General features: G+C 41.1%; 1 protein-coding gene across 1 annotated transcript in view; it reads right to left on the minus strand.

The window, feature by feature from the left end:
• The window catches only part of GPC3 (glypican 3), an 827,003-nt gene that overhangs the window by 210,247 nt on the left and 602,533 nt on the right, over positions 1-14,223 (minus strand). The gene's annotated exons all lie outside the window — the stretch shown is intronic.

Below are 14,223 nucleotides of genomic sequence, written 5' to 3' on the forward strand. Positions count from 1 at the left end.
TTTAATAAGCAAAATTTTATATAGTAATTATTTTTTTTTCCTTTATTGATTTTTAGAGAGAGAGAAGTGAGAGGGAGAGAGAGATAGAAACATTGGTGAGAGAGAACATTGATTAGCCACCTCCTATATGCCCGCCACTGGGGATCAGGCCAACAACCTGGGCATGTGCCCTGACCGGGAATTGGGAATTGGACCAGTGACGTCTTGGTACAGGGGTTGATGCTCAACCACTGAGCCACACCGGCCAGACTATAGTAGTTAATTTTTTGAGGCAAAAGAGAAAACAAAAGAAAAGAAAAATTAAAAGCAGGGCTAACTCTTTTTTTTTTTTTAATTTTTGAGGAAACACCATATTGTTTTCCACAGTAGCTGTACCAGTCTGCATTCCCACCAGCAGTGTACTAGAGTCCCCTTTTCTCCACACCCTCGCCAGCACTTGTTGTTTGATGATTTGTTGATGGCTGTCATTCTGACAGGTGTGAGGTGATACCTCATAGCTGTTTTAATTTCCATCTCTTAAAAATTGAACTGCCTTTTGATCTAGTGATCCCACTTCTAGGAATATACCCTAAGGAGCTGGAAACACCAATCAGAAAGAATATATGTACCCCCATGTTCATAGCAGCACTATTTATAATCACTAAGATCTGGAAACAGCCCAAGTGTCCATCAACAGATGAGTGGATAAAAAAGCAATGGTACATATACACAATGGAATACTATGCAACTGTAAGAAAGAAAGATCTCTTACCCTTTGAGACAACATGGAGGGACCTGGAGAGTATTATCCTAAGTGAAACAAGCCAATCAGAGAAAGACAAATATTACATGATCTCACTTATTTATGGAATATAATGAACAAAACAAGGTAATGAACAAAACAAGGTGACGAACAAAACAGACCCAGAGACATAGAAGCAGGTTGCAGACTGGTAAACCTCAGAAGAGGTGGACATGAGGGGAGGGAAGAAATAAATCACAGAACTTAAATTCATGTGTGTGTAAACAAGGACTTAGACAATAATGCTGGGGGGGGGGGCAGGATCGGGAGGAGGGTGTCAATGGGGGATACAAAAAGAAGCATCTGTAACAAAAATAAATAAATAAACATTATTAAAAAAAAAATAGGGCTGACTCAAATGCATATTTCAGGGCTTGGGGGAAATCCTTCTTGTTAATAAGACTTATGTTGACCATCAGTAGTGCCCCAGTCCAAAGGCGATTTCTTAGGGAGAAATCATATTTGGGGCAATATATACAATGTTACCCTGGAATTCCTTCTAATCTCAGATGGATATCATCAGGTCGCAAACTCTACTTTGTTAGTTTAAACACAGCCTGTATACCTTCTGCTCTTCAATGAGGTAACTCCAACCTGCCTATTTCATATGGTCAGTATATCAGTGAGGATGTGAATATGAATATACATTTTATGAGTAGTACCCTCTCTCAAAACAGAAGCAAAAAACTTATTCAAATTCTCACTCACCTTCCCTGTAGATGCCTATGTTTTCTTCTGATGGGAACTGGGGGCCTCCTTGAACCACTCTGATGCATCCTGACCTGCTGCCATTGCATCTCAATGTATGGTGGTGATAGTCCTGAATTTTTCATGCTCCTTTTACACATATTCAATGTACCAGCTCTTTGAAGGCTAAGGCTTGGTTAGTTCCCTGTTATACCACCCAGAGCACCTTGTGGTACTTATAATAATAATCACTGTCAGCACTGAGTACTTTCTTTGTGCCAGTTATTGTTCTAAGTACTGAGGAAAAAGAAAACATGCATTACCTCATTTAATGCTCTTAAAAATCCTATGAGATAGACACTATTATTATCACAGTTTTTTTGCAGATAAGGAAACTGACATACAGAGAAGTGAAGTCACTTTCCCAAGATCACACAGCTAGTCAGTAGCAAAGCTGGAGTTGAACTTTGTGAGTCTATCTCCAGCTGCCTCCATTCTTAACCACTATGCTACTGTTCCTTGCAAATAACCCATGCTGACTAAATATTGCACATTTCCTCACCACACTGCTCCATTGTATAAGACAATTTGTAAGCTACTTGTACTGCTCTACAAGGCTCACAACAGTGCCTGCAGCAATATTTCTCTTTACCTACTCACCAGATTCCTGAGCTTGCCCTTTAAAATCCCTTGGGGAGAACCCTGTGTATGGATTATTTTCTCCCAAACAGAGGTCCACAGTATTGCTATTTAGTGAAATAATTCCATTTTTGGAAGATAAGGTATTGAAGTTAGAGAAATAAATAACACCCCCCACCACCATCACCATGCGACTAAACAAACACCAAAGGTAATTTGAAACGTCAAAGGACAATAGGAAAATGAATGCAGGAGAAAGTCGACTTGACATCTTTGTCTCTTTGGCTATAGCAATGTGACATATGTGATGTGTCCCTCAGGAATTTTATGTTACATACATGCTTGGAGCCCAGAGGGACTCAGTTCTGGGTGTCTCATAGTTTTGCATTAATTAATTAATTAAGTATTTCTTTCCCACTCGTTCCCTCTGTGCCCCTGGTGCACACGGTTTGTGACAAGATTTGCATGTGGTTAGGCCATAACAGCCATAATTTTCGTCATCCACAAAGTGCTCAGTGTCAGGAATGTGGATACTGTTGGATATAGGGGATTTTAATAGTGGGTTGTCTGCTTAGTAACACTCATTTCTAATTAGATTAACTGTCTTCCCTTCAGAATACTGTTTCTTTCCTAAAGCTTTGAAATGGTTCTGGCAATTAATACTGGCCAGTGGAGAATGAAAAATAAATAGAAGGAAGTTCCTACCTCCCAAATCTAAAGTTTTCTTAACTGGACATGTTGCATGTGATGTTAGAAGTGTCACCTTTAAGCATTACATGTGGTGCTTTCTCCTTCCCCCATCCAGTTGGTATCTATTTAGCACGTAAATGATTGCTGTAATACCAAGAAAATCCTATTTGTAAAGTGAAATGGGGGGGCATGCTTCTATTTAGGCAGATTGGCTGGAGATGGAGGAGGAAAAGGAGGGGGTAAAAACCTGTGCAAAAGCTATAAAGATAAAAAGAACTTAATTAAAACAGAACATCTGGGCATGCTTGTCTTGGGACAGTTGAAGCAAAGACAGAACTTGTAGAAAATGAATAGAGTGAAACAAGTGTAAAATGGGCAATCTTTTCTTTCCATTTCTGGGCTGGCTGAAGCAGCAAGGGTGTAGTGGAAGGAAATAAAATTCAAATGTAGACCATTCCAAATGGAAGCACCCTTAAGAGATCAGCTTATCCAATTCATTCATTGTGTATATGAAGAAACATAGACCCAGAAAGGGACTTTCCTAACAGCACAAGTTGTTAATGTTACAACTCCCACATTTCGAAGAAATTCCTTTCTTAAAAAGGTTTCTTAAATGCACACGGCTGATTTTGAACACTACTAAATAATGATTTAGAACAGAAAAGCTGCCAAAAAAGTCACTTTCCTCCTTTCCTTAGGCATCAGAATGGTGGCAAGAGTTTGAGAGCAAGTCTTAGAAGAACTAACCCTGCTCCCCACCAAAATTTGATTTCAGAAAAGTGTAATCTGCGGCCCTTATAGATGGCTACAAATAAGTTACAGACCTCACATTCTCAGAGTGCCATCTAATGGAAAGATTGCAGTATTGCATGCACCGCCCAGCCCAAACTGAGTGATTTATCCGACCTTTTCCTTGGAAAAAGTACTCCCACCACAATAATCACTGTGAAAAACGGGATAATTTAAAGAGCATAAATAGCTTTAAAACCAAACTAGAACACAGGATAGAAAAGCCATCTTATTAAGACACCTATGAAGTTGTTCTTTTTTCTGTCCAAACACAGCCTTAATTTACATAAGTGAACAGAAAAATAAAGGTGAAAAAACCTGAGTTTTGCAAATGCTCTTAATAAAGATGGCAACTATTTGTTTCTTATTTGTTTATGCACATATTTTAATTGCTTTTTTATAGAGATGAAGGGAGACGGAGAGGGAAAAAGAGAGAAAGGGAGAGAGAGACCTCGATGTGAGAGAAACATCACTGCTGCACGCCCCAATCGGAATCAAACCCACAAGCTGGATGTGTGTCCTGACAGGGAATTGAACACCTTTGTTTTATGGAGGATGCTCCAATCAACTGAGCCACACTGGCCAAGATCATGCACATACTTAGAGAAAAATGTTTTCATAATTATTGGCATACCAATACCACTTCTGAACAAATTTCAGCCAGGACAGTGATAGAAACAGATATATCCACCATACTCCAACAAATAACTCTGTTCTCAAACAATCGACTTTCAGAAATTACAAGTAGATTTCAACAGAAAGGAAGCAAAGACAGCGAAGAAACCAGGGAGATGCAACCCCATTTATATATCATTTAGTGAACATTAGCTGTATAAGGGAATAACTATATTAGAAGCAATCCGTTTTTAGCCTATTCTGAAACCTCACTGTGAGAAGGAACTAAAAGATTGATCTTGGAATATAATAAAAGGTCATTTAAACCTAGAGAAGCAAAGGGTATTTTCTAGGTGATGAGGAAAGCTTGAGAATTTGAAACCACCACAAGGGAGATGAGTTGGTGACTGTGGGGAGCAGCCCCCAGCAGAGAAGGGAAAGTAGAGAGCAAATGCCTGAGATGGGATCATCTGAATGTTTGTCTGAAGAAGCAAACTTTGCAGAGGAGCCTGGAGGTAAGGAGACAGAGAAGCACATAAGGAATCAAAGGGATTCTTGTGAGATCTTCAGTATGTGTGAGAACACTGATGAGAAGTGCCTCTGGGGTCCTGACCAGGGGCAGTCAGGATACTAGGCCAGGGTAGGGAATGCTGGCAAAGGATTCTTTGAAGTGTGTCCTTAAGGGGAACAGGACAATGAGGAGAAGAGGACTCTGACCCAATTTAAATGTTACTGTAACAGAAAAATCACTCGATTCAAAAGCTCAATAATTGGGAAGGGGGGGGGGGTGGATGTAACAGCACAGTGTGTGATAGGGATTTATTATTCAATCAGCCCAAACTTATTCACCAACTCCTTCTAGCTCAGAGAATCAGCCCAGAAAACCAGATGCTTTCTTGTCTTACCAGAATTAAACCAAAAGGAAATTATCTTTACCTGTTTTTAATTTTTTTAAGTTAAATTTTTTAATTCATGAAAATTTCAGAGTTGGAAAGGACCCCTGAAATCATTCCAATGTCCTCTTCTTACAGATGGGCAAAGTGGGCTCCAAAGAGACTAAGCATTAGTCATTCAAGTTATTATCGGCATCACTGCTGGTGGAACATGGGTGGAGCTGTAACTACCCCCAAATAGAGGCACCAAAAAGAAGGAGTCAGAGAACAGGTCACATACCTCAACAACACATGAGAGTATTGTACAAAAATAACTGATATTCAAAATAATGGTCAACAATTAAATTTCTATTTTCTTTATTGATTTTAGAGACAGAGGGAGAGAGAGATAGAAACATCGATGAGAGAGAACACTGACTGGCTGCCTCCTGCACGACCCCCACTGGGTATCAGGCCTACAACCTGGGCATGTGCCCCAACCAGGAAACAAACTGGTGACCTCTTGGTGCATGGGTCGACGCTCAACCACAGAACCACACTGGCCAGGCAACAGTTAAATTTGTAAAAGGTGAAATTCAGTTTGGTATTCAGTTTACTGAGACAGGGAGTACATAAGAAATTTTAGAAAGTCTGAGTCAGAGGTGGAAAGAGCACTGGCCTTAGAGTTAAGACAAAGGTTCAAATGCTTTGTTCTACCACTTACTCTGTTACTTTTGACAAGTAATTAAACCCTGCTTGGCTTAAGTTTCTTCATCTATACAATGGGATAATACCACCTGCATTGGTTTGAGGATTAGTTGATATTCTGAATATTATATACTGAATGAGATACCATAGGCAATGTGCTTAGAATAGTGCCCAGCCCATCAATATGAGGGCTAGTATCATCATTATGTGAAAGCACCAAACACAGTGTCTGACATGAGTAAGTTTTCAATAAATGTTATTTGAAAAACATTTCCTGAAAGCTCTGGACGATGTTGTTCAATGGTTAGGGCATTGGCTCACACATCAAATGCTTGCAGATTTGATTCCTAGTCAAGGGCATGTACCTGGGTTGCAGGTTCTATCCCCGGCCCCAGTCAGGGTTGAGCGGGACACAACCAACCAGTGTGTCTCTTTCACACCAATGTATCGATGTTTCTCTCTCTCTCTCTCTCTCTCTCTCTCTCTCTCTCTCTCTCTCTCCCCCCCCCCCCATCTCTCCTTTCTTTCCACTCGATCTAAAATCAGTGGAAAAGTATCCTCAGGTGAGGATTAAAATAGAAAAGAAAAGGATTTCCTGAGAGAGGATGAATAAATCTTGCAATGAAAATTTGGGGGAAGCTTCAAATCTGCTCATCCTCACACTGAGAGACCTTGCAAAATGAAAGAGTCTCAGTAGTCTAAGTATGTTCTAGATAAATTATAAGTTGAAGCAAAGGTAGAAATGATTTAGAATTTTGGAAAATGAGCATGGCCAAAAGTACCAGAGCTTTCTTTGGTATTATGATTGAGCAATGACCTGTGAGTAGGTAGTACTGAGCATGTAGACTTGGCTATAAGGAACACTAGATGTCCTGAAAAGCTTCCAGGTGACTGGGCATCTGAGAGGGGAACTTACTGGATAGGACTTCAAATGGTTCAAAATTAATTTTAGTCCACTGAAGAACAAATCATTTACTTGAAGCCCAAGTGAACAACTTTGGATATCAAAAGCTTATTCACTCTCTCCTCCCCCCTCCTTACATATTCCTTCTGTCTGAGATAGAAAATATTCTGCTTCCACTTTGTATAACTGTCACAAGTAATGAGTTAGATGGCTCTTGAAAACACCCACGTGTTTTTTTCAAATCTCTCTCTTCAGAACACTGCTTTGTTTGTCGCAGGCACCCACAGGGTCTACAACAAGCATCCATTCTTTAATACAGTGATCTTCAAAATGAAAAATAGGACTCTCAAAGGCTACCTACAATCACACCTCACAGATTCAAGACCCGTTTAAGAGAGAGGTAAGTTTGAGTTAGGGAAAAGTATGACCTGTAGATATTTTCCTTGCATTACATTTCAAATATGTGTGGTAACAAAGGAAAGCCTCCTAAAATGGTGCTTTGGATGCCCTACTGAAGTTTATTTGTGAACTGCCAAAGATCACGAGAGAAAGACAAACTGTTTGATATGAATGGGTACTGCTGAAATACTTTAAAAGAAAGCTCGAAATTCCTGCCACTGTTTTCTGACTCTCCTCTTGTCTTAGCCACAGTCACTTGCAGGCCTCAAAACTCATGTCCTGAGCCAATGGTGACAAAGGCAGGAAGGAAGGTGATTGCTTAGCTGACGGGCCTGTCAGGCCCCAATCTCTAGAATTAGTCTTAGTCCTTGAAACCAGTATTTCATGTTTTTGGAGTGAACCCCAGATGTTTAGGCAGTACTCCCACTTGCCAGCTATATTTTCTCAGGCTGTATGACCTGAGCTCTGTTCTGGTTTCCTTGTTTGTATCTGTCTTCTGCTTTACCCCGTGCCTGGCATCAGTAGGTAGTTAATAAATGTCTGTTGAACTGAACTGAGACTGAAGTTCTGACCCAAAGCTCAGTTTAGGTTGTAGAGACTCTGACCTACTCTGCCCAGCTCTTGTCAGCCTGTTTCCCCTGTGGCCTTTCCCCTAATCTGCAGCCACAGGGTGAGGACCTGCCTTTCACTAGACTTTTTTCTGGGCTCTGCCAGGAACACCTACCACTATGTCCCACCCACTGGATTGCACAACTTTGGAAACCAAAGCTTACCTAGAAAACGGTTCCTTCCTTATGCCCCAGTGAATGTCATTATTCAAGTGGTGGGTCACTTCCGACTTGGGCCAGCCATACAGGTGAGTTCCCACAGCCCGAATAACACTCGTTCCAGACCCTGTGCCATCCCCATAGACCAATTCAGTGATTGGTTTACACACTGAACCTACCCAAGATACACACCTACTAGTAATATTGATTTGCATCACAAACTCTTTTCTAACAGCATAAACTTCAGCCTACTTCTATGTCTGATTGAATGGCATTTCACTGTTGTGAAAACAAATCTTCTGACATGCCTGTTATATTTACTATGGTCAAGACAATAACATTGAGAGAATTTCTAATCTGATGAAGTTTCTCAGCTTTCTTGGGTCAGAGAAGGATTTGCTGTCTTCCTTCAGGAATAATGCAAATACTCTCTATTCAGTACTCACCCTCACCCCATCAATTATCTACATAGCCCTGTACCCAGTAACAGAACCTTGGTGGTCAGAGGTCTGGAATTTTCCAGTGTTCTGGCACACAATCTCTAGTTTGGACTTCATGGACCAGATCCTGGTTTTGGCTTTGGCAAATATGGTCCTCAGAAAGTTAAATCTCCAACTAGTAACTGTTGTATTTCTCTGCAAACCTGTGATTCCGAGTATGCAGCTCTATTACCTCAAGACCCATCTATAGACTCACCATCCTCCATCATGACTTCCAGAGCACTGGCATAGAGTGCTGTTGTGGTTGACGGGAAGGAGAAGGGACTAGCAAGAATAAGGTCACTCAGTGTTAGACTTATGCAAGAACACTAAAAGGTCCTGTCTATAGGAAGTAGAACTGCTGCTTCTGTTGTCTTCTCTTAAAATCATTCCTAGAGTCCCAGAATTCAGACTGCAGCTGCAGCCTTGAGGTAGCAGAAGGAAAGACACTTAGCAAGTCAGCCTGATGGAAAAGAGTGGTGATCATGGCCATGGGCAGAGTAGCTGGCACAGAAACAGAGGGGAAAGTGCTCACCACTCCCAGTATCTGACTATCAGAATAGTTCTGCCCTTGGCACTGTTTCTCTCTAGTTTCCAGCAATAAAATAAAACTAAAGAATAACAGAGTGAAGAAAAGGTGAAATGAAGTGTAAACCACCCCCACTCTAACCGCCCCAGTAGCTGCAGGTACCCTCGGCTCTTCAAACCTTTGCACCTGCTCTCCTTCCAGAACAAGTGGCCTATTGTGCTGTGCTGTGCTCATGGAGGTGCTAAGCAAACAAGAAGTGACTCTCCTGATCTTAAAGTAGATGGGATTCCAGGAAAACTTTACCAAGCCAAATAAAAATGATTGTAAAGCACTTAGTAAAATATAAACTGCTACATAAATGTTTAATAAAAGCTCACAGCAATGCACACAAGAACAACTCAATAAAAAATTACCCTTAGCCCAGAAAAGAGTGAAAACTGTCTCCCTCATTCTGCTTTTCTCAGCCACTTTATATTTCTCTTCTCTTACCTGCCTTCAGCCCTTGGCACTTCTCTAGATGTATCTCTTCCCTTACTGATATATCTCTGTGGTTAGAGGGTTTCTGATTTTCATTCTGGGTGGTTGTGTCAAATATTATTTTGAGTAACAGACACTGAATTCCATTTCATTTTTTTTTTGAAGCCCATTGGGGTTATGTGGTGCTATGGGGGAAACATTTTCTTTAAGGTTTAATTATGTGAAATTTTACCCCAAACTCCCCAATATCAGACACTGAAAACAACTCTGACAACATTTCAACCAAATGGAGAAGTCAAATGAAGAAATATCTTATTGCTGTCCTAATGAGAATGATTATACCCTGGGGCTCCTTTTGAATCACTTTTACTTTGATCTGCTTGGAAAGCCATCCTGAAAGAACTAGAAGTTCACTCTTCAAGATGGTTTTAAGAAATTCCTCCTCCTTTCAGACTACCTCCCCTCAAATATCCTTGTCATAGAATCTAATAGCCTTTAGAGTTGGAAAGAGCTTTACAGGCCATTTTGTCCAAAACATTTTTTTTTAAATAACAGGCTGAAGGAGAGTAACCTGCTCAACATCACACAACTAATCCATAGTAGAGCTAGGACCCAACCTAGACTCCCAAACTAGAGCTAAAGTGGTCTTTTCTTGCATAAGCTTCAAAGCTCCATAGGGTATACACAGGCAACGGCTTTATTATAAGAGCCATATGTGTAGAGGACATTGAACGGAACGCTTGCCTTGGAGGTGGGTGTAGGTCACCAGTTCTTTCTCCCAGGGGATGCCAACCATAGCCTTGGAAATATCTGAGAGTAGAGAAACATGGTAAAAGAGGCAGGAAAGGACTGCTGTTAGTGGGCCTGGACCAAGAAGGGACCAAGAAGAGACCAAGGAAAGGACAGAATTTAATAGCACAGGCCAGGGAAACCTGGACAGAACATCCATTCCAGATTTTCTGGACTAGAGAAAAAAGCAAGCTTAGGTCAAGATTTCCTCAAGAACAGGAATAAGGCAGGAGAGCTTTGAACCCATGAAGGAGAGAAGCCAGGTATTTCACAGGCAGAGCAGTATAATGGTTAAGAGGACATAGATCGTCTGAGTTTGGATCCCATCTCTCTTACTAGTGCTATGGGTTTTAGTAAGCAAACTCATCAGTAAAAGAACGGTAATAATAATGTCCAGCTCAAAAGGCTATTTTAAGGATTATCTTAGTTAATGTATACAAAGTGCCTAGCACTGTGCCTGGCATATGGGAAGCACCATAGAAATGTTAGAATTATCATCATTAACCACCTCTACTATCAGTCCTAATTCCTGAGGTTTTACAGCACCCTTAGACAGGACTTGGGGGGGGGGGTCAAAGGGAAAAGAGAAGTGATCAGAATGCTTCAGGGAGAAAAAAGTAATAGAAGTTAAACAGTGAAGGCAAAAGAACAAACAGAATGAGTAAGCTGCAGTTCCCCCAGCATCCTTCATCCCTTCAATGTATACCATGTACAAATGCACCTTTTCCAAATATTTAGGAGGTATAAGTGTCAGCCTGGGATAGAAGCATTGCTCAGGACCTGGGACTTTCTGTGCACAAACTGAAAAGTTTCTAGCAAACTAGAACCATTTAATCACTGTAGGGAATTATTATTTATTATAATAATCAGAGTGTGGAACAGTGTTGCTGGTTAGGATGTTCTTTGTGTCTATGAAGAAAAAAAAAGCCTAAATAAATCGGTTTCTCTAGGGGAACATTAGCCAATTTGAGGAGAATGGTCTTTAGCAGGGCATTTATACAGCAATAGCCACATTATCAATAATTCTTATTTGTTTGCTTTGATTCTCTGATCCTGTCTTCCTCTAAGTTCTATTCCCACCACTGATATAAAAGTGTTTAAAAGTAATAAAACTGCCCTGGCCGGTTTCGCTCAGCGGTTAGAGCGTCGGCCTGCGGTCCTGAGAGACCCGGGTTCGGTTCCCGCTAAGGGCGCGTACCTCGGTTGCAGTTTGTCCCCGGCCCTGGTTGGTTGTGCGGGTGGCAACCACTCGATGTGTCCCTTCACATCGATGTTTCTCTCTCTCTGTTCCTCTCTCTCCCTCCCACTCTACCTGAACAAAAAATGGAAAAATGTCCTCGGGTGAGGATTAAAAAAAAAAAAAAAAAGTAATAAAACTGATTTGATGGAGGTGGGCAGGACTGGAGAGAGGGTGAGTATGTGAGAGAGTGAGCAAGTGTGAGTGGATGTAAGTGTGGATGAGCAACCCTGAGCAGTGCAGAAATGCAGAGCAAAAGGTTCCTGCGCTGTGGATGGGGCAACAACTGGCTACCATGGTAAGCGACTCTTCAGTGCACTTCTCCCTGTGTGGCCAGGAGGCCCTGCCCTTTTGGAAGATCCCTGGTCTTCTCTGGAAGGAGGCAGCAGGAGAAGCTAAGGCCCAGTGACCTGAGCCCATCAGTGTGCCTCACACCATCGGAACAGTGGACCCTGCTGTGTCAACACAAACCAGTACACAGTAGCAGTGCTGTCAAGGTGCCTGCAGCACAAGCCACAAGCTATTGGGAGCCCAGCACCATCCCCCACAACAGCAGCCTGATCAGAGCCGAGACACACCCCCAGCAACAGAGGATTGGGAGCAGACATCCATTTCCAGGCAGCAGCAGGACAGATTGGAAGCAGAAACCCATTCCCAAATGCTTCAGCAAAAGCTGAGCAGAAGCTTAGCCCTAATAGGCAGCAGCGCTCCCCAGCTGCCAGCAGCAGGACCCGAGGCTCCAGTGGGACCCATGCGATACAGCTGCCTGTGGCACCTTTGGGGCCTACATCTCCAGCAGCAGTGCCTACCACAACAGACCAATACCAACCACCAGTAGTCAATCCTCCAGGACCCACAGCAGCCAAGAGGTGCCACACACCAGAAGAGTCTGAGAGGCACAGCAGCCTTAATTGATACACACCAATCTGCCTACACACCCCAACATACTTCACTGGGTCTAGAACTACCAGACGGCTAAAATGGGGAGACAAAGAAACAACACCCAAGTGAAACAAAAGGAGAAATCACCAAAAAGAACTAGATGAAATATAAGAAAGCAATTTTTCAGATAAAGAATTCAAAGCAATGATTTTAAGGGTGCTCAAACAATTTAGTGAGAACTACAAGCAACTTAATGAGAATTATAGGGAGCTCAGTGGGAACTACCATCAGCTTAAAAAAAGAGGTAGAAGCTACAAATAAAAATCAAGAGGAAATAAAGAATGACATAGCTGATATGAAAACATACCTTAGAAGGATTCAATAGTAGATTGAAGAAGCTGAAGACCAAATCAGTGAGTTAGAAGATAGGGAGAAAAAACGACCAAATAGAACAGCAAATGGGGGGAAAAATTTTTTTAAAAAAGGAGTAGAGTTTAAGGGAGCTTTGGGGCAAGACAAAGCTTAACAAAATTTGCATCATATGGGTATCAGAAGGAGAAGAATTAGAGAAAGGAACAGAGAACCTGTTTGAAGAAATAATGACAGAAAACACCAATATGGTGAACGAAAGTCACACAAGTCCAGGTAAACCAGAGAGTCACAAGCAAGATGAACCCACAAAGACCCATGGATAGACACATTATAATTAAAATGGCAAATATTAAAGACAAAGAAAGAATCTTAAAAGAAGTAAGAGAGAGACAGAAAGTTTCCTACAAGGGAGCTCCCATTAGACTGTCAGTTGATTTCTCAATAGAAACACTGTAGGCCAGAAGGGACTGGCATGAAGTATACAAAGTAATGCAAGGCAAGGGTCCGAATCCAAGACTAATCTATCCAGCAAGGCTATCATTCAAAACTGAAGGTGAAATAAAGAGCTTCACAGACAAAAAAAAACCCCACAAAAACCTAAAGAATTTAACATCACCAAACCAGCACTGCAAGAAATGCTAAAGAGACTGATGTAAGAAGAAGAAATATATAGAAAGAGGAACACAGGCATAAAATAAAAATGGCACCTAATAAGTGTCTATCAATAAGAACCTTAACTGTAAATGGCTTAAATGCCCCAATCAAAAGCTATAGGGTAGCTGATTAAAAAAGAAAACATGACTCAATTACATGCTGTCTATAAGAGACCTACCTCACAACAAAAGACTCACATAGAATGAAAGGGAAATGATGGAACAAAATTTTCCAGGCAAATGGAAATGAAAAAGAAAGCTGGTATAGCGATACTCATATCTGATAAGATAGACTTCAAAACAAAGGCCATAATAAAAGACAAATAAGGTCACTACATAATATTAAAAGAAACAATCCAGCAAGAGGACATAACCCTGATAAACATATATACACCAAATAGAGAAGTGTCAAAATATATTTAAAAACTTCTGGAGGACTTCAATGGAAAGATCAATAGCAATACAATCACAGTGGGTGACTTTAACACCCCACTGACATCACTGGATAGATCTTCTAGACAAAAAATTAACAGGGACTCAGAGCCCCTAAATGACAAACTACATCAGCTGGACTCAATTGATATTTAGAGAACAATTCACCCCAAAGCTGCAGAATATACATTCTTCTCAAGTGCACATGGGACATTCTCGAAGACAGACCATACGTTAGGACACAAAGTAAATCTCCACAAATTCAAGAAGACTGAAATCATATCAAACATCTCCTCAGACTACAATGGCATGAAACTAGAAATCAATGACAACAAAAACACGCAAAAACATTCAAACACATGGAGGCTAAATAGCATGTTATCAAACAACAAATGTGTTACCAAGGAGATCAAGAAAAAAATATAAAAATTCCTGGAAACCAATGAAAATGAACACACAACACAAAATCTATGGGATGCAACAAAAGAAGTCCTGAGAGGGAAGTTCATAGTGCTACAGGCC

This window comes from Molossus molossus, unplaced genomic scaffold (assembly GCF_014108415.1).
Source record: "Molossus molossus isolate mMolMol1 unplaced genomic scaffold, mMolMol1.p scaffold_m16_p_2, whole genome shotgun sequence".
In the NCBI taxonomy this organism is placed as follows: Eukaryota; Metazoa; Chordata; class Mammalia; order Chiroptera; family Molossidae; genus Molossus; species Molossus molossus.